The sequence below is a fragment of the Lepisma saccharinum genome, unplaced genomic scaffold (genome assembly GCF_977018435.1).
Source record: "Lepisma saccharinum unplaced genomic scaffold, izLepSacc3.1 HAP1_SCAFFOLD_395, whole genome shotgun sequence".
NCBI lineage: Eukaryota > Metazoa > Arthropoda > Insecta > Zygentoma > Lepismatidae > Lepisma > Lepisma saccharinum.
The window spans coordinates 42,319-65,022 of NW_028143100.1; the positions used below are offsets into that span (position 1 = coordinate 42,319).

The 22,704-nt window shown below is 34.0% G+C and overlaps 1 pseudogene; it reads right to left on the minus strand.

Moving 5' to 3' along the window:
* Positions 1 to 10,896: 10,896 nt before the first annotated feature.
* On the minus strand, positions 10,897 to 22,435 carry LOC145982758 (cytochrome c oxidase subunit 2 pseudogene; annotated as a pseudogene).
* Between the last annotated feature and the right edge of the window lie 269 nt (positions 22,436 to 22,704).

Genomic DNA, 22,704 nt, shown 5'->3' on the forward strand with positions numbered 1-22,704 from the left:
GTTCGATTCCCCGTTCGGTTAACCCTGCGATTTTTCTTTTTCATTAAACGGAAAAAAAAATTTATTGCATTTTACTTATTGCGAGAATTCGTATACTAAACTGCTCACAAAAAGTTTTGCATCACCCAAGAAATGATAGAAAGAACAATCGCAACATGTCCCACTGGGCCAACTGTGAGAAAGCACACTGTGCTGTGCAAGATACCCATTCAACCACGCATAACTCGCTCTTCAGACGACAGCCACGACCAGCTGAGCATATTTGTGTGTTCGAACATCTCAGTATTGTGGGTGGTAATGGTCAAGGCTATATCTCCCACTTACGTAGAGAGACTCAAGTAGTGAAGGTGCGTTGTAGACACGCCCAGTTCGATCTGGCAAGGGTTATCGCCTTCGTGCAGAGTGGGATGTCACAACGGACGGTAGCCGTGACGATGGGAATCGCACAGAGCGATGTCAGCAGAACATGGAGAAGGTACACAGACAGTGGGACAGTAGCAGATCGCCACCGTTCAGATCGACCACGGGTTACAACACCAGCCCAGGACCGTTTGCTAGGAATCACAGCCCTGCGCACAATACCAGGACCGCAAATGAGTTGCGAAATGACCTCCAACAAGCCTCAGGCGTACGTGTTTCGACCCAGACTGTTCGCAATAGACTGCGAGCAAGAGGCTTACGTTGCCGAAGACCCATGCGTCGGCAACCTCTAAGTGCAAACCAACAGCGTGATCGTTTGGTGTGGGCACGCGAACATGTGCATTGGGGACCTTCAGATTGGTCGTGTGTACTCTTTACAGATGAATTTAGGCTTTGTCTGAGGCCTGATTCGAGACGTGTGAGAGTGTGGAGAGGCGTAGGACAGCGGGAGAGACTTCGTCATGTGCAACCTATTCATCCATTCCAAGGTGGTAGCATTATGGTTTGGGCAGGGATTATGCACGGCCGCCGAACACCCATAATTGCAATTCAAGGGACACTGACAGGACCGCGTTACATCAGAGACATACTACAAACAACTGTGGAACCATACCGTCGGAACATTGGTCCAACTCTTGTGTTCATGGATGATAATACCCGGCCACATCCTGCAGGGGTGGTGCAAGATTATCTGCAGCAGGTCCAAATTAACAGAATGCCCTGGCCGCCAGGAAGCCCAGACATGAATTGTATCGAGCATGCTTGGGCCATGTTGAGGAATGCAATGGCACACCGTCCTGTGCTCCCAGACTCTCCACGTGAGCTTCTTTTGGCAGCACAGGAGGAATGGGATCGTTTACCACAGGATGACTTTGATCATCTCATTGCGAGCATGCCCCGGCGTGTTGAAGACGTCATTGCAGCTCGAGGGGGTCATACCAGGTGGTAAACATCCTGTCTGACATAACAAATAGGCAGATAGCATTGTTGTGCCATTTGTTTCCCTTTGCTACTTCAGCAGTGTGTCATTTTTTCTTTTTTTTTTATTAGTGTGAACGTTCTTTTTCACGCCATTCCCATGTTTTCCACGTTTTCTTCTTTCTTGTACTGATTTTATGTTTATTTTCTTCCCAGAAATACAGTTTTTTGGTGATGCAAAACTTTTTGTGAGCAGTTTATTTGCTTTCCGATATGTAGAGAAATATATTATTTTTCATGCTATTATAAGAACACATGTAAGCATGATCAAAAAAAAATTAAAATAAATACTATTCACAAAAAATGTCAATTGTATTTATATCTTTCGTTTCTTGATCATTTTCCTTAAATTTATAACATTTCGTCGAATATAACACATGGATGATTTTTATGTAAATGTTTGTAAATTGATGAGAAATTCAAAAACCTATTCTGAAAAATAATTTTCAAAAATAATGATGAAAAATCATTAGAAAGAAGTGGTTTTTTTAAAAAATAGATACCAATATCTACACAACCACTACACGAAGCCAAGTCACAACCTCAATTTTCGAAGTTGTAGTCTCTCCATGTGAAACGACTTCGACGTAAAAGTTGTAGATGTTGCTTAATGTATTGTGACATTCATACCACCTTTCTGTATATATGCTAAAAAAGAGTGCTTGTTTGGGCGTTTAGTTTATAAATAGGCGGGTGAGGATTATCTTTCTTATTCACATTGAACGCATTCGTCTTCCTTATAATCATGCTGTATGAAGGAACGAACTCGTAGGATAGTGGTTAACGCACTGGGTGGTCACTCTAATGGTCGTAGGTTCAAATCCCCACGGTGGCAAAAACTTTTCGTAAGCTCTATTCGTTCCCCATTGTTACTATTTGAATTAGTCTTCTTTAAAATTAACAACGAAAGATTATACAATTAACCCCCTTTCAAAATGAAAAGATAAGGACAGGTTTCTTATTATAAGAATTGGTAATTTTAGTGGTCTCAACGCATCTAAAATCCAAAATACTAGACCCACGTTATTTTCCTACTGAATTTTAAGTCCATGTCCACTTTATGCACAGATAGGCTAATCGGGCCAGGATCTACAGTTAAAAGTAAGATACGAACCACTATGTGTCTCCACCGGTTATACGAACCGAAACACCTTGTTATCCTGCACTGAACTTAAACAAACAAATCCCCGCCCCCATTTCTAAAATAAATTTACCTTAAATATGGCATTTATAAGATAATCATTATTGATTGTTTTCATTACTGAATGTCAAATAAAATATTTTCTACAACTAAAATAATCACATCTTCGTCCTATCTCTCCCAATATAATTGTGTTCCTCTCTCCCCCCTCCCTTCCCCCACACACACATGCATCAAAATAAATCTATTTTTAAGCTTGTATGTGTATAAATATAAAATTTCATACTCAAAAAGATGCTATATATATATATATTCTACTTTCCGTCTGCCCTCTCCCTCTCACACAACCCCTCATTATTATAGGCGTTCGCTAGAGCCTAGTGGTAATGTATGGACGTCTTGTAATCAGTGTGTCCTTTTCCGAGTTCCAGTCTGGTCGCATATTGTTTCAGATTGCAATTTAATTGTATCCCGAGTCGTGATTAGCCTATGTGCGCAAAAAGTTATGTTAAAACTAACTCTTGACCTCAATAATGCAATTTGTGCATTTTCTTTCAGCTGTGGTTCCCTCTTTTCCCGAAAATTAACAAATTAACCTAATCATCAACTCAACAAATAACAAAATCAAATCTAAATCAATTTGTGAAAACTGTTATTATATCCAAACCACTATTTTATCGTAAATGTAAATTAAATATCATTTCATGTAGTGAAAACAATGTGAAAACTATTCGAATGAGTGATATATGATTGTCAAATACATACATGAATACATATATTAAGTTCGTGAACTATATTTGGGACAATTTAATAGTAATTTGAAAAGATAGATTAAACGGAATTAAAGCGACAAAGTAAACTTTTGCGCAATCTTTCTGCTGATTCGCGTTGTTGGAACAATATTTAACTAATGGGGACGTTATCTCATATTTGAAAATGCTGCATTGGTTGAACTTCCTGTGAAGAAGACCGTGAGTCACGCCTCCTGCTCCTCCGAATCGAACTTCACTCTGATTGGAGGATCGCAGGTTTCACAACACTTCCTTGTTTCAGAGCTACCAACATAATTTGGTAAGACGTTGGACTTTAAATAAATTCATGCGACAGATTTTTCTAACATGACTCTACCATGAACAATGTGTTGGAGCACAAGGTAAAAATGCATTCATTTGTCAGAAGTGTGTTGTGTTTTGTGTAATGAAAGGTGTTATTGAAATTTTGGATAATATATTTGTCACTGCAGTTACATTTCAGCTACTACCATATGATCCGCTTTCAAGGACACGTGATCCTGTTTGGAGGACATTTTTACAAGAGATTGATTGATTGATTTAGCTTATTTTACTTCGATTTTTGTGCCTCTTGGCTAATTTGCGAAGATGGGTATGAGTGATGAAATTGATAAATGTACATTCATAAACAACCAAGTCCGAGCGGGATTCGAACCCGGGACCTTTGGCGTTGCAGCACGATGTGCTAACCACTCGTGTCGAAAAGAATGACTACTTTCGATGTTACGTGTGTTTCATTTGAAAGTGATCCGATCACTTTCCACTCTATCAATATATGTAGATAATATATTTTGCATCACAAGCGAATATGAGATCGCCAAAGATCTTGTTAATGTAGACAAGCTGAAAAGTTAGAAGATAAAATTTTTTGTCCTACCGCCGAAAAATTTAGAAGTATATGTGAAGTGTTGTATCGACTGTCTGTATGATCTTTATACATTAATGAACAAGATCTTGTACGGGGAGACCATGGAGGATCCTAGGAAAGAAAGAGTTGCAGCTGGTTATCGGATCCCAATAAACAAAAGAAGCTCATTGCTCAGTTAACCTACGAAACGTTACCATTCTGAGCGAAACGTTGGAACTTATTGGCAGAGCTCCTCAACTCGTCACCTTCTACAAACCTATCGCCGTCGCGGGGGCGCCGTCCTCGAGTTGTCAAAGCTAGCATTATGTGGCCGAGTGGTTAGCTCATCGCGCTGCAATGCTAGGGGTCCCGGGTTCGAATCCCGCTCGGGTTTGGATGTTTGTGTTTGTCCAAATAATGATAACCAATGTGAATACAGTGAAACTTGATATGTGTGAAAGATTGTGAATAATGTGTGAATGACGGGGGATACTGCCGAATAGGGGTGTTCCTTCAAAAAAAAAAAAGAAAATAAATAAATAAAAAAAAAAAAGCGGTAGCGTTGTTGCCTTGTAATCAAGGGTTCTATACCCGGTGGAGGCACAAGTGGTTCGGATCCCACTTTAAACTGTAGGTCCAGTCCCGATTAGCCTTACTGTACATAAAGTGGACTTAAAAACAAATTAGTCAATCAAACCAATTGATATTGCATGTATACAGTTAAAGTACTGGATGCCATTGATTCTCTATACACTGTACAAATTTCAAATTCAAATTCAAATTCAAATTCTTTATTTGCGTGGACGAGGTTCAGCCTGAGGCTGTTCTGCCACCTAACACGTGTCATCGTTTACATTTAAATTTATATTTCATGTTATTACAGTATTAATACAGTGTACAATAAACTGTATTATATAGTTACAAAATCTATTGATAAAGTAATTGTAATAAATGTATGAATAAAGTGATACAAAAATTGTGAAAATCAACAACATAAAAATAAAACAAAATGAATAAGAAATAAATTTTAGAAAAATATTTAGACAAAATACATAACATAAACATACAAGTTACATCAAAGTATTTGAACACAATTTCTGCTCTGCCAAAAGAAAATTCTTTACTTCATTTCGGGAAGATTCTATTTAAGATATGCTCGACATGGTCTTACGTAGGGCACTCCATATTTTTTGCAGCAAAATATGGAAACGGGGACTGATATGCCTGTGTATTGCAGAGTGGAAGGTTAAATTTGAAATTATTTCTTGTATGGTGGCTGTGAATACTGGTGCGAGGGATCAACATGTCTGCCATACGACGGCTTGCCAGATGCAGTAGTCGCCTACGGTACATATTGAGGATATTCTTAATATTTATGGATGGTAAAATATGTTCACGCCTCGGGATGCAAAATATGAACTGTATGCATTGTTGAATTTTTGCTTGTAAAGTTTTATTTATTCTAAAAGAGTACACAATAGTCGAGAAATGGATATATAAGTGTTTCAACTAATCGCTGCTTGATTTCTGAAGATAATAGTTTGTTAAATTTAAACAAGAATCTAAGTGTTCCAATTGATTTATTGATTTGGCGGCTAATATGCTCATCCCATGATAGACGAGTGTCAAATATTAGTCCAAGACTTTTATCTACTTGAGCTCTAGGTATTACATCATCATTTATTTTAATTGTTGTATTAGTGTGCTCGACCGAACCAATAGCATTTCGAGTTCCAATAAATGTATAGGGGAAGGGTCCCAAGCCCCGGACACTAATGAAAAAAACAGCTGGTCTGGAAAACCATTACATTTTAATAGATGATAAACAACATAGTGAAGGACAATAGCATAGCACACAGTTATACTACATTGTGCACCCAGAAACTATGAACAGAGAAGTACAACACACATGCAATTTGATGTTAGGTAATGTCTCGAATACGAAACTGGGGAGGTAGCTCCGGACAGTTTGTTTGTTTGTTTGTTGCTATCCTCATGTCTGAATACATACGTCACAATAGTAGTAGGGGTTGCTGGGATCAATTTCTGCACATGCATCATGAGCCCAGCCCTTGCAGGTGGCACATTGAATCCAATCTTCTTCGAATTCCTCTCCACAGATAAAACACGTGGTCCTACAGCCTGAAGTTTCCTGTTCCATACTTGTGCTCTCCTCGTATTCTAAACGTCCTTCCTTATAATTTATTTTGTTTCCTGCGCGTGTTTTGTTTGTCCAAAAGTTGATTCTTATATGGAGTGGAAGTAAGCACTTCACTTCTCTGAGATTTACGTTTTCTAGAAACAAGTCTTCGCATCGATGCATCTGGAAGTGGTGAAAGTTTCTGAAGAATAGACGAAACATTCTTACTTGATTCGCCTTGCCTCACACCCTGTCCTGCTGCAGGCTGAACACCAGAGGTGGAAGCTTGGGAGGTAGTCTGAACACCAGAGGTGGAAGGTTGGGAGGTATTCTGAACACCAGAGGTGGAAGTTTGGGAGGTAATCTGAACACCAGAGGTGGAAGGTTGGGAGGTAGGCTGAGTCTGACTGATAGGCCTACAGTCTTGGTCAAAACGGTCATCAGTAGTGTTAGTTTCAGCGGTTTCTACAATGTTTGTCATTTGACTTGGCAAGAAATCGAGGTCGGAAAAAATGTTGGGATTGAATGGGAAAATGCCAGTGCAGAGATATCCATTCTTCGCAATATCAAGGCGAGCAACCTTGGTGAATGCAGATGACACAATCCCTGCCATATCACTTTCAATAATTCTCTGGCCTGCATTTTTTCTCATCCAGAGAGCCATTTCTTGAGACACCGCATCTTTGAATGGTTTCATCAGCGTATGGTCCAGCGACTGAAGCTTATGAGACGTGTGTGGAGGGATGCTGAGCATGTGTATGTGATGTTCTCTGGCGAACAAGAGGACTTCCAATTCCTTGTGACTACCATGGCCATCTACAATAAGTAGGACAGGATACTAATCCTTTGTTGGCCGCACATGCTTTGTGAAATGCTTAAGTCAAAGTAAGAATGTACCACCATTCATCCATCCATTCTGTTGAGCAAAATCAACACTTTCCTCAGGGGTTCCGAACATTAATCTGAGATTCATTGTCTTGCGGCGGAATACGAACGCAGGAGGGATGAAGTGTCCCGTAGGGTTCATGGCGAACACGATGGTAATGTTCTTAACCCTTTCTGCTGTAGTCAGCTTTCCCACTTGCCGTTTCCCTGTGCTTGACAAAACATTTTGATTAGTGTGCACACAGGAGACCCCAGTTTCATCCGCATTGTAGATGCGAGATGCAGGAAAATTGTGTTGTGTCAATAGGCCTTCCGACTTCTGATAAAATAGATCGACCTGTGGCTTATTAAAGCCCATGCAACGCATCAGACTCGTGGATTGTGAGACTCTAAATTCAAGTTCGGGTTGTCGTTGCATGAAATTCCTGTAGAAATGCTTTCCTGCAGTCCTCTGATTTTTATTAAATCTGTGCTCAATTTTGAATTCCTCCGCTAGGTCATATGCAAGCCTAAGAAATTCTTTTCTTGTTAAAGGCATCAAACGATTCTCCAGCTCTACCACATATCGAACAAGTTGATCTTCAATCCCCTCGAATGTCTGTTGAAAACGTCCCAACTTGGCTTGAAGGCGGACTTCTGATCCACTTCGTACCAATGTAACCCTATCATGCAGTGAACTTCTGGGAATACCAAACCTAACAGCTGCTTCTCTGATTCCTAATTTTCCACTAATTATCTCATCAAGCGCTTTCTTCATAGCCTCCTCGCCCCAGGCACCTCTGTTTGTAGTTCTTGGCATCGTACCTGCAAATAATTTAACCCGCGATTGCTCGCGCTATTAGATAAAATCTAACAATTGCAAAACTTTTGTTATTTCTAGATTGTTACTGGAGGTAACAATGCGTTAAGGCTAAAATGCCTCCATCCATGTCTCTACTTGTCAACACTGTAGCAAATGTTATTGAAATTGAAAGCGAAACCTTATACTAGCGGCTTTGATCCTAGCCGAGTGCATTGTTAGATTTTTCTAACATGCGAGTTATCGCGTCACAATTCCAGCGAATGATTGTACAACAGTTTTCCTTTGGGAAATTCCGCTTTCATTTATTATTCCGTCTGTGTACAGTGTAGTGGAAAGGTGCATTGGTTCTTCCAATCTGATGATTGTTGTTTTTGGCATTGTGTTATTGAAGAGAATAGCAGTAAAATGTCTGACAAACAAACTAAACAGTACATGATGTGACTGGAAGAAGAAGACACAGATGAAGTGGTTATATATTTAGTATATATAAATTAGTTTGTTATAGATTATCAGTACAGTGTTGGGATTTATTAAATATATGAAATATTGATTTTTATTATAGGAGATGTTAATAATCGTACCTTTTGTATCAGGTGTTTATATAGCTTATAATACAGCATAATATTGAAGTTATTAGGAAGGATAGAATAGTTCTGTAAACATTTCTTTGACTTATTTAGGGTCCAGCTTTATCATGACAAGATAATGTAATTTTATACTAAATAAATAGTGTAAGAGCATTAATGGAATTTCACCACTAAAGATGGAAGTTAGCAGCCTCCCCTTAATATTATACCCCTTAACCGAGGAACTAATCCTAATTTTATTATTAACATTAATATGCCGCCTTCCTTTGGCTTCAGTTAAGTAAGCAAGGGTAATCTATACCAATTTATTCAGGTCGAAGCTGATTGCTTTTGCTTCTTGCTCAATAACGTAAATTGAATTATTCAATACTTTTTGAATGGAACTCAAATGTTATTATTAACTATTACTCCAGCATGCTCATTCTAGTGATCCCTGGGTTCATTCATGATATAGACCTAAAAGTAAGATTAATAGAAATAAGAATCTAACATATAATCAATATATTAGTTTTGAATTAGTAATAATAACTGTTATTGGTAGTAGTAATACAATTTCTACATCAAAAATGAGAAAAATTACTGCAATTAGGAAGAATTTTTTAGAAAATGGAATTCGTGCTGAGGATTTTGGGTCAAACCCACACTCAAATGGTGATCTTTTTTCTCGGTCTGTAATTGTTTTTTTTATAGTAGTGTGGATAATATTATTACAATTAAGGTGATCATTATAATAATTAATGAGGTACTTATAATTATATTAATTATTTACTTTATTTTATTATAATCTTTTTAATATTGGAAGTTAAGTGTACTTTAAATATACTAAGTAAATATTATCTACCTCATCAATAAATTGAAATATAAAGGAATAATCATACTACGTCTACGAAGTGTCAGTATCATGCTGCTGCTTCAAACCCAAAGTGATGTGTTGGTGAAAAGTGGCATAACATATGTCGAGCTAAACATACTCCTAGGAATGTTGATCCAATAATAACATGTAGTCCATGAAATCGTGTTGCTATAAAGAATGTGGATCCATATACTGCATCAGCAATAGTAAATGGGGATTCATAATATTCATATGCCTGAAGAATAGTAAAATATACTCCTAATATTAATGTTAATATAAGTGCTTGCGTTGTATGCGAGTGATTTTTTTCTAATAATCCATAGTGGGCCCATGTTACTGTTACTCCTGAGGCTAGCAGAATTGCTGTATTTAATAAAGGTACTTGTATTGGATTAAATGGAATGATTCCCTTTGGTGGTCATAATATTTTTAGTTCAATTGTTGGGGATTAACTTCTATGGAAAAATGCTCAAAATAATGATACGAAAAATAATACTTCTGAAATAATAAATAGAATTATACCCCATCGTAGTCCTATTATAACTTGATTTGTATGTAATCCTTGATATGTTCCTTCTCGTGAAATGTCTCGTCATCATTGAATTATTGTAAGGAGCATAGTTGTCACTCCTATTAATAATAGTATTATATTTTGTTGGTGAAATCATCTAATTATACATGTTGTTAATATTATTGCTCTAACGGCTCCTGTTGCTGGTCATGGGCTCTGATCTACTAGGTGATATGGGTGGTTTTGGTTTGTTGACATTAGTTAATTTGATTCTCTGGAATAAATAGCAATTAATAATGCAAATACATAAGATTGGATAAATGCTACGGCTGTTTTTATAATGATTAATATAATTTGTGCTAAAATTAATATTGAAAGTCCAATAATTTCTAATATTGTTCCTGTATTTCCAATTATTGATATTATTAGGTGTCCAACTATTACATTTGCTGCTAATCGCACTGATAAAGTTATTGGACGAATTAAATTTCTAATTATTTCAATACCTACTATAATTGGTATTAATAGTGCTGGTACACCTTCCGGCACGAGGTGTGCTAATATATGTTTTGTATTGTTAATTCACCCAAATAGTATAAATGATAATCATATTGGCTGGGCCAAGGTTAGGGTAAAAACTAAGTGACTTGATCTAGTAAATACATAGGGGAGTAATCCTATTGAATTATTGAATAAAATTATTGAAAATATACTAATAAATATTAGAGTTCTTCCTTGGTGATTAATTATTCCTAAAAATGTTTTGAATTCTTCATGTAATTTTACTATTATTATGTTATATAATATAGAGGTCCGTGATTGTATTAATCAAAATGGAGTTGGGATTATTAATAATCCCAAGAATGTTCTTATTCAATTTAGTGATATATTTATAATTGATGACGTTGGGTCGAATGACGAGAATAATCTTGTTATCATTTTCAGTATTTAATTTTTGGTTTATTTTCTATTTTAAAATTGTTATTATTTAATAATTTATTATAATTATAGTAGTTAACAATTATAAATAGAAAATAAATTAATATAAATGTTGTAAAGAGAATAATTCAGTTTAATGGATATATTTGTTTGATAAAAAAGTATCCATAAAGATAATTTAGGTTTGACACTCCTATGTTATATATTAACTAACTCTTTTCATTAGAAGTAGTTGTTATATTACTATTTTGTGGTTTAAGAGACCATTACTTACTTTTCAGTCATCGAATGATTCTTGTATAATTTTTATTAATCAATTAATAAGAGATTTGTGAGTTGTAGTTTCAATAATAATTGGTATAAATCTATGATTAGATCCACAAATTTCTGAACATTGTCCAAAAAATATACCAATTCGATTAATGTTTACTCCTGCTTGGTTAAGCCGTCCTGGAGTGGCATCTATTTTAATTCCTATGGATGGCATGGCTCATGAATGTAATACATCTGCAGATGTAGTTAGTACTCGAATATCTATATTAATTGGTAGTACTGTTCGATTATCCACATCTAATAATCGAAATGAGCTTATTGTTATTTCATTTGTCGGGGTCATGTATGAGTCAAATTCTGCTTTTATGAAATCGGAGTATTCATAGCTTCAGTATCATTGATGCCCAATAGTTTTAAGGGTTAATGAAGGTTGATTAATTTCATCTAATAAGTATAATAAACGTAGTGAGGGTAGTGCAAGAAAAACTAGGGTAATTGCTGGGATAATTGTTCATATTGTTTCTAGCACTTGTCCTTCTAAAAGCATTCGGTTTGTTAATTTATTACTAAATAATGATGTTATTAGGTATCCTACTAATACTGTAATTAAAATTAAAATTAATATTGTGTGGTCATGGAAGAATATTATTTGTTCTATTAGTGGAGAGGATCTATCTTGTAGTCCTATTTGATTTCAGGTTGCCACTTTTAAGTAAGGGTAATCCTTATATTTGAAGCTTAAATTCAATGCACTTCTCTGCCACCTTAAAAATTAGTTGTTAATAAGTAGTATCGGAAGTTCTGAGTATGTATGCTCGGAAGGAGGTGATATTTAATATCATTCAATTGATGATGCTTGTTGTAGGTTAAATAATTTTGGTCGAGCACTTGTTATACCCTCTCGGGTAATAAAAATTATAATAATTACTGCTGTAAATGATAAGATTGATCCTAATCTTGAGACAATATTTCATATTGTATATGCATCTGGATAATCCGAGTATCGTCGTGGTATTCCTCTTAATCCTAGAAAATGTTGTGGAGATAAATTGAATTTTTAATCAATCTGGATTTATTATTACTCCTGTAAATAGTGGAAATCAATGTACCAGTCCTGCCATAATAGCAAATACTGCTCCTATAGATAATACATAATGAAAATGTGCTACAACATAATATGTATCGTGTAGTACAATATCTAATGATGAATTTGCTAGTACTACTCCTGTCAATCCTCCTATTGTAAATAAGAAAATAAATCCTAATGCTCATAATATTGATGGGGAGTAATTAATTTGTGTTCTGTGGAGTGTGGCAATTCATCTAAATACTTTAATTCCTGTTGGTACGGCAATGATTATTGTAGCTGCAGTAAAGTATGCTCGTGTGTCAACATCTATTCCTACAGTAAATATATGATGTGCCCATACAATAAATCCTAGAAATCCGATTGCTATTATTGCATAAATTATTCCAAGGACTCCAAATGTTTCTTTTTTACCTCTTTCTTGAGTTACAATATGTGAAATTATTCCAAATCCTGGTAGAATTAGAATATATACTTCTGGATGTCCAAAGAATCTGAATAGGTGTTGATATAAGATGGGATCTCCACCACCGGATGGATCAAAAAATGAGGTGTTTAAATTTCGATCTGTTAATAGTATGGTGATTGCTCCTGCTAGAACTGGCAGTGATAATAATAGGAGAACTGCGGTGATTACTACTGATCATACAAATAATGGCACTCGTTCTATAGATATTCCTATAGTTCGTATATTAATAACTGTTGTAATAAAATTTAATGCCCCTAGAATAGAGGAGACTCCTGCCAAATGTAATGAAAAAATTGATAGATCTACAGAGGCTCCCGCATGTGCATTTTCTGCAGATAGAGGAGAATATACTGTTCAACCAGTTACTGCACCACTTTCTACAATTCTTCCTTATAATAGTAGAGTTAATGATGTGGGTAATAGTCAAAATCTTATATTATTTAATCGTGGGAAGGTTATGTCGGGGGCCCCAATTATTAGAGGTACTAATCAATTTCCAAAACCTCCAATTATAATAGGTATTACTATAAAAAAAATTATAATAAATGTGTGTGCAGTTACAATTACATTGTAGATTTGATCTTCTCCAATCAAACTTCCTGGCTGACCTAATTCTATACGGATTAAGATACTTTCTGATGTTCCAACTATTCCTGATCATACCCCGAAAATTAAATATATTGTACCAATATATTTATGGTTAGTAGAAAATAATCATCGTTGCAAGAATGAGATGACTGAAATCATAGGTAATAAACTGTAAATTTATTTATGAGTTTTAAACTCTCTCATGAATTTTGGCTTTATAGTTATATATTTTGAACTGCAATCTCAAGGTGATACGTTGTATGTATTAAGGCCTAAAAGAATGCCCTTTATTTATGACTTTGAAGGTCATTAGTTTAAAATTAACTTAAGACCTTATAAAATCTTATAAAGATATATAAATTGGTTGAATTAGAGGCATTCCACAAATTGATATAAAAATTGTAATTACTCATAATACTTGTTCTTTTAAATTTAATGGTTTGTTATTAATAATATTTCATATATTAGTTTTATAATTTATTAAAATTGATGTAAGGGAGGTTCGTAAGTAATAGTATAGGGTTAATAATGATATACTAATTATGATTATAATTATGATTAATTGCTTAAAGTTGGTTGTTTGGATAATAACTATCCATTTTGGTAAAAACCCTAGTAGCGGCGGTAGACCACCAAGAGATAATATTGATATGAATAAGGACATTTTTTTAATAGGGGGAAGTTTTAATATGAACAGTTGATGGACGTAGTATGTCTTGTTTATTGAAAATAGCATAATGGCGGAGGTGGTTATAAGGATGTATAATAGTAAGTATGTTAATCAGGTATTATCTTCTGATGTTATTCTTAGAATGATTCATGATATGTGGTTAATTGATGAAAAGGCTATAATTTTTCGTAATGGGGTTTGATTTAATCCTCCAATTGCTCCAATAATTGCTGATGTTCTAATTGTTAAAATTAGAATTATGTTTAAATTGTCGGTTACATAACTAAGTAATGTTGATGGAGCAACTTTTTGAATAGTTGTTATTACTAGACAGTTAATTCATGTTATTCCTTCTATAACTTCTGGTATTCAAATATGGAATGGAGCAGCTCCTATTTTTATTAATAAAGCTAAGGTTAGAAGCTGGGTCTGTATATTGAAATTTACTGAATAATTATAATTAATGCTGCTGCCAAAATTATTGATGATGCTAATGCTTGAATTAAGAAGTACTTAAGTGATGCTTCTGTATTTCGTTGATTATTGGTGTAGAAATTAATGGAATACAACATATTAAATTAATTTCTAAGCCTATTCAGGCTCCATATCATGAGGTGGAAGAAATAGAAAGGAGGGTTCCTATTGTGAGGGTCAATAGGAATATTATTTTTTTGGGGGTTGTGAGCATTAAAAAGGGAAGGATTAATTATAGACCTTCATATGTGGGGTATGAGCCCTCTAGCTTAATTAGCTTACCTTTTTATTATATTTTGGTGTATGATGCACTATGGGGTTTGATACCATTGGAGAAAGTTTAATTCTTTCAATTATAAAAAATAATTTTATTACAAATAAAATAATAAGAACATGTTAAATTTCATGTTTTCTTTACCCTTTCATGGTAATCCTTTTTCAGACATCTCATTTATAAATAAATTATAATAGTGGGCTAATAATATTATTTATTGGACTTTTATTTTTATGATTAATAAGTAGAACCTATTTATTAAATAATATAAAATACTTCAGTATCGTTTTTAATTTTATCCAATTTTTTTTAAGTGTTCGTAGCTAACTTAAAGTAATTGACTTACTTAATATGTCATTTTAATACTTATCGAATCTAGAGAAAGAAGAAGTTAATATATCTATATAGAACACAATTTTGAGGGGAAAAAAATTGTGTTCTATATAGTATGGGAAAGTGAGTATAATTAAAAATGGGGGAAATTTTCGTGAGATAATTCTTAATTATAATTTAATTTAATATAATGCATATTATATAATAAAAAGAACCTCTCTTTATATTTTAAAACTAAAGTTTTATTCTAGCTTAAATCTCCTTAATTAAATTTCACATATGTATTTGTTAAAGAGAGGTAAAATTTCCGACAATTTTTTATGGGTTGAGACGGCATGTTTGAGTTAAACGGTTCGCAGTGTGTGGGTTTGTTTAATTTTAATGTAAATTAGATTACAGGATTTTAAATTTTAATATTTATTTGTCCGGCTAAATTCGTGCCAGCTGCCGCGGTTAGACGTGAGGACATAAGTGGAGAGTTGTTGGCTTAATTGTAGTAATAATTGATTTTTTGGTTGTTTATATTTTATTTATTAGGTGAAATTTTTAATATAATTTGTTCTTTATTTTTATTAATTCTATAAAGGTGGTGTATTAAACTAGGATTAGATACCCTATTATTATCATTGTAAATTTGGTCTGAGTAGTATTAGTTATGATCTTGAAACTCAAAGAATTTGGCGGTGCTTTATTCTATTTAGAGGAACCTGTTCCGTAATCGATATTCCGCGTTTTATTTGACCTATTATTGTAAAATATCAGTTAGTATACCGCCGTAATTTGAAGATTTAAATATATATATATATTCTTTGTTTCTATTGAAATATATTTCAGGTCAAGGTGCAGCTTATTAGTGGGTGGAGATGGGTTACATTATATTGATTTGGATAATATGTTGAAAGTATATTTGAAATTGGATTTAATTGTAATTTTGTTTTAGAATAACATTTTGGTTTATTAGCTCTAGGGTATGCAGACATCGCCCGTCGCTCTCATTTATATATAGGTGAGATAAGTCGTAACATAGTAGGCGTACCGGAAGGTTTGCCTGGTTTGATTAGTATCAAAATATTTCTATTAGTTAGAGTAGTTAGTCGTGCGATTCGACATACTTTGATAGAAATTTTATTACTATATAAATTTTGTTTATAAATTGATTGTGTAGATATGTATAGAGTTATTGTAATTATGAACAAGACAAGATAAAATTGTTACCCACTTATAGTTTGTTACCCTGCAAACTAAACTGTTTCCACATATGATTTTCTAATGTCCTGTTAAATCTCTCAATTATACTAGTTTTCAAATTACTTTATGTAGAATAATGTCTTATATCATGATGGACCATTAATTTGGTGAATGTGTAATTGTAAAATTCGTTTCATCTGTCTGTCTGTAGGTGACGAGATATTCTGCTTTGTTCAAAAATAGACTAAAGGCGTCAGTGACACAAGTTTCTGTTTAAGATTTCAGAGGAACAGCCCAAGCATATTTACTAAAAGTGTCTATTACAGTAAGCAAATACTTAAAACCATGATTTATCTTATTCAGGTTTTCAAAATTTCGTGTGTTCATTTCAATCAAATCAGCCTGCCACAAATCATCAATTCCTTTTGTTACCACAGATAGTCGTTTGTAGTTACGACAAGCTGGTCTGTGTAGTTCATTAACTATATCTTGTCTAGACAATGTGTCTGGTAAGAGAAGATTACATAAAAGGGATTATCCTCAGGGTACAATTGTTGAACTTCAAATAATAATTGGTCACCAGTTTCAACATCAAAAACAGACAATTGTTTATATTCATGTATTTTATATTTATTGGTAGCATTATCCCAAGATGCTATTGGTATTTTAATTGGCCTGAACACACCATCTTTTCTTTATATGGTGAAAAGTGGCACCTCAAATTGTTTTCCCTTTTTCAAATATCCAAATTTGAAAAATTGAATAGTACGATTGAGGAAAAATTTATGAGTCTGTGAGTAAGAATATAATTTGTAAATATTACCAGCTTTAATTTATGTCCTGAACCTCGAGTAGTTGGAATACTGTGAAGTCTGAAAATCTCCACAGAGAATAACTGACTAGATTCTACTTCATCCAATTTGCTCAGCCGTGGTTCCAAGTGTTCCCCTATAGTATGAACAATCTCATCATAGCTGGATTTAATCTTCACATCAACATACAGTTGTTTAAATTGTTCTTTTAAATCATGAAGCTGTGTGGTCAAAACTTGATAAGCCTGATTCTTGATTTGTCTCTATGGTCCCAATTTGAAGCTTAATATTCGAAATAATTTGCTGCAAACTTTCCAGAAGTCTTAATTTGGAGCTTTGGCTAGAGAGATCATGTACTTGGCTTCTGATTTCATAAATAATGAGTGAAGTTAACTGACAATTTTGTTGGTGGGAAAAGTGGCAATAGTTTCTTGAATTTGTGCAATTTCCACTGAATGTTTTTAATATCTTCAGATTTGAATATTCTATTTACTGATCTTTTCACAGCTCATAGTTCCTGAGAACTAGGTAAAATGGCTACAGTATTCTGAAGTGTTTTCAAAGCTTCTTTCACAGCATCTAATTCAGTGGCATTAGCTACAGTACTTAAGGTATGTTGGAGTTGTGTTATGTCATTTTATGTAGGTGTTCATTGCTGTACTGTTTCTAATTTGTTTTGTATGTCATCTATGAAATTATGAAAATGAGATAATTCACATTCAGTGTTCAGATTTTCCAGCTTAGTAATTTGCTGTTGGACTATACTCATAGTTTCAGTAATGCCAGGTAATTTTGATTCCAGTATTTCCTGGACACTTGTCAGTTCATTTTTCATTGTTGTCAAAGTATCCTCATGTGGGCTATAGTACTTTGAATTTTCCGGAAATGTTCGTAAGTCTCAAGCTGGAGTTTGATGTTAAGTAACATTACGAGCAATGGTATTACTACCCACTGGAGGAGGGTAGATTATTTATGAAATTTTCTAACATGTGAAGTTTGGCTTGGACTTCAGTTATGGCAGTATGCAGCTCATCTCTTTGTATTTCAATTTTTATATTTTCCAATGTAAGAATCTCAAAGGATTAAACTGCTTACGCTAATCAACAAATATACTCTCATAATCTTCTTGAGTTTTAGTACTTTCGATAATTGCTTGTAGTTCTGTACGAACACTGTTTGTTTGATAATTAATTGTTGTTTCAGTTGTTCTACATTAGTAGTCTGAGCTTGTCTGAATTTCTCAACCTCATTTTTTAATTTGCTTACACTTTCTTCTAAGTTTTGAAAATGTCTATTGAGACTAAATTAGTGTATTTTTGCAGTAAGAATGTGAGTTCAGCATCAATTTTAGTATAGGGTTCAGACACTGAGACTAGAGGCTATCTATCTCAGATTGAAGACTAGAGTTGAGAGAAAAATTTGAAAATTTGAAAAAAAATGAAAAGTTTGAAAAAATTGAAAATATTAACATTTTGAAAATTTTGAAAAATATTGAAAAAATGAAAAATACTTTTTTGCATTTTAACTAGAGTTTTTGAGTAGGACCATATACTACCATATTACTCTAAAATCTTTTATTTTCTAGTTCATCAAATACTATTATATGCAAAAATAATTTCTACTTAACATAGTTTTTTGCTTATAGGAATACATAGACTATAGCTGGCTTTTGAGAAAGTGTATTTTACTTTTAACACACCCTGTTGTCTCATCTTGCTTTTAAGATACAGCATAGCCTAAATAGTTCATCAAAAATGTCAGAACAGTTTCTACTTAACATAGTCCTTTGCTTATGGGAATACATCGACTATAGCTGCCTTATTAAGAAAGTACATACTACTTTTAACACACCCTGTTGTCCTGTCATGTCCAGCACATACAGAAAATATTGGAATGTGGGGAATATTGATTTTCCACAGGCAGACCTTGCATTGATGTTTCTACTCCCAAGGCTAATTATGGCAGCATGCAACTTTCCAATCGAGCACATGAAAAACAGGCTTTAAGTTATACGTATGTTGCAAAGCAATATGTATTTTGTTTTCTCATTTCATATACAAGAATAATAGTTTTGTTATAGTGATCAAAAATATCATTAGGCATTTTGGTAATAATTATTTATTATAGGATAAGTGATTTTCAATTTTAGAAATAAAGGTATTAGTTTACCATCCTCTCCCAGCAACTCTATATACAAACAATCATTTGCTAATATATCATATGTGGTGGCAGTATTCACCTTATCATATTTTATACGATAGATATTACTACCAGTAAATATTTTTTTCTCACCCTTGTTCTCAGGATTTATAGTAAATTGCAGTTTCCCACCAATGGGGAATTTGTAATAATTTAGATTATTATTAAAAATATAAAATATTTACCAGTATCATCATTATATTCTGTTAGGTTACTATTCAAGTGAATAATTAGTAGTCAATTTAGTTTAGACCAGCGATTAGTGAAATTTGGTGAGGGTAACTGAACAGGCGCTTCCATTGCTTGTTTTCTAAATCCAAATAGATTCATTGTTATTTTTATTGGCAAATATTACATTGGCTGTCATCTCCTAGGCAATAGTGACGCCATGGTAATGTATGTATTTCACATGAGAGAATCTGTCTTTTGTCATCCTCTGAATCCAGGGCAATTTTTCTTATATTATTTGTAGTTAATATGTGATCAATACTATGAATTCTTTTTCCTCTCTTAGTTTGAGACAGTTGTATAATCTTCAAAGGAGAGTTATTCTCTACTATGGTTCTACATAATCGCTTGGCTTTTTTAATAATAAATTTTTCTGATCTAATTGCATATATATCTTTGCTCGTAATCCAATAAATTCCTTAATAATATCATTACTTTTCTCATCTTTTAGTTTGTCAGGCACCTTTTTATTTTTGGAAGGAATATCAAAATTAGGAGGGTATGAAGATGTGTCAAAATAATCAACCAACTTAGGATGTTTTATATCTTCATACAGAATAGGTGTGTTGATATGATATATAAAAATACCTGTGTCCATATACACAAGAGAAAGGTCATCATTATAAAAGGCTTTATTGTATTATAGTGAAGTTGCAACATGTGGAGCTTAGACATATCCAGAACTGAAGCTCCCACAGAAATGGTTTGTTAAATTTGAAAAGCTGACAAATCTTTATGATATATTGTACGAAATTTTAATTTTAGATCTGCCACTAATTTATTACACTTTTTTGAATCAGAGACTAGTCTTACATCTACATGCTTCCTAACATTCTCCATGGTCTTACAATATACAACATCATTCATCAATTTGAAAAAAATCCTTATCTAAATCTCAAGTAGCAAGTGTTTTGACAGATTTGTTTAGATACAATTTATCACATTTTGGGCATTCAGTTTTAGCCATTGTTTTTATTTGGTATTTATATACTTTTTTTTTCTGAATATATATCACAACTCTAGATGGGGTCAATATTTCAATCTCACTTGAAGATAATATATTTAGCACAAATACTTTTAAAAATTGAAAAGTAACTAATCTTTGCTTAAGTGTATCAAGAATAGTAAATTATTTTGGGTAATGTATGAGAGAGAGAGAGAGAGAGAGAGAGAGAAAGACCATACATGCCAATCTTGGCAATATTTGAGCCTTAGAGCCTCTATAGTAACTGAAACTTTGTACAAGCTCTTCAAGCAAACTAAACACACTATACATTAACCAAAATTGTATATAATAGATTTCCAGACCGCTGAAAATAGTGAAGTGTAGCAAATAAATCAAATTTAGAAACTCTTCTAATTTACTAGAGAATACTAATATAATATTCTAAAGAAAAATTTACTTAAACCAACAATTTTAGCAAACCCAGTCAATATCCAACGTTAAACACTTCCATGAATAACAAGAATAAAACATTCCACTGAGGTAACATGTTCATGCATGTCGGAGAAAGAATTCCACTAATGACGTATGCGCAAAAGAAAAAAAACTAAAAAGTAATACACATGCGCACAACCTTGTGCAAGGAATTCCAAACTGGATCAATACTAGTATGTGTAGGTGAACAATAGACAGTATGCCCCAAAAGTCATATACATTTGTTATGTTGAGTCATGGGAAATGAAAATGAAAGACATTGTGTGTTAAAAGTTGTATCTATTTTTTTAATTTTTAACCAAGTAGTCAGTTTTTTTATATCTAAGAAATTATTTTTAGTAATAACAAATATGATAGCTTACAAGTTTATATCATACTTAAGAAATTATTTTGAATAAAAATAAATATGATAGCACATATTTACAAAGGTATAGATGATAGATACATGTGAAGAATGAAAGAATCACAGAACAATTTTAGTTGTTTAATTTACTAGACTAGACTAGACTAGTCTCTCACATAGGATACCTCAAAAGTTTTTCCCTAATATTAGTAACCAAAATAAGATTTAAAAACTACCTTAGGTATAAGCAAAGCATGGTGTTTTAAAAATATTTAGTAATCAAGTAGTCTGTAGTTTTTTCATAACTAAGAAACTACCTTACCACCTGCTTGGAGCATAACCCCAAGTACATTCTCAACTAATCAACACAGTGTCACATGACCCTGAAGGTAGAATTCCCAAGCTAGATATTAAAAAAATGTTAATCACCATAGTACGAGGGTTTTTTGAATTCGTAGCATGATTAGACAATTTGCTACACCTAGAAATTAGCTAAATCCACCAGAAGATATGAAAATATAGCTTAATTTTGGCCAAAATGGGCTATGGTATGAAACAGATTTGTAGAAGGTTGTGCGCAGAAGGAATCAATATATACTACTGGCGTCAGAGCGTTCTCTTGGAAAGGGGTGTGGCTTCAGGTCAAAAGGGTGTGTAAGAGGTATGTCCTTTGTTTCCTTTGACGGGGTAATCAGTATAAGAGATTCTGCCCGAAATTTAAAGAAAAGGAGTCTGCCGCCGCGGTAACGGACCAGGGGGTCCAGGCTCTTAAGTTCAGTAGCAGTGATTCGTTGGAAGCACGTTCGTCGCGACCGGCAAGGAACAAGAATGGAATCCGTTGCTGGGGTTGTCAATCACAGAATCATGTCTTCCGATTCTGCCATGATAAGTCGAGAAAAAATGAAAGTTCCCAACTCACTCGCTGGATAAAGGATGAATCAGGGTTGCCAGGCAACACGGCAAGCAAAAATAAGTCTCGTCGAAAAAAGGGAAACACTGTTCCAAAATATGCAAAAGAGCCTCTTGTTAGTTGCAAGATAAAAGGCCTAGCTTTCGTCGATGGCGGAGTTAAGCTTTATCATGATGGCACTAAATTAAGTTTAGCTGCCGGCACAACCCACACTGTCGGCCGAATGGTCTTATTTGTGGAATTAAAGGGAGGCATGATTAAACAGACATTCCTTGTGTTGAAAGATGCAATAAAGTCCGTTTTATTTGAAAGGGATTTTATATCAAAATCTAAAATGAGTTTGCATATCTGCGTCAATGCGTGGAGTTTCTATGGGGAAAAGAATGAAATGTTTCACTTTGACGCTCCAAGAAAAGCACAGAAAATGCCTGCGGTTATTGTTGCAACTGCACAGCTAAAAAGGCCGGCCAGGGAGGATGTCCATGTACTAAGTGTTTCTGTATTGCGCCGCTCGAATAATGAAA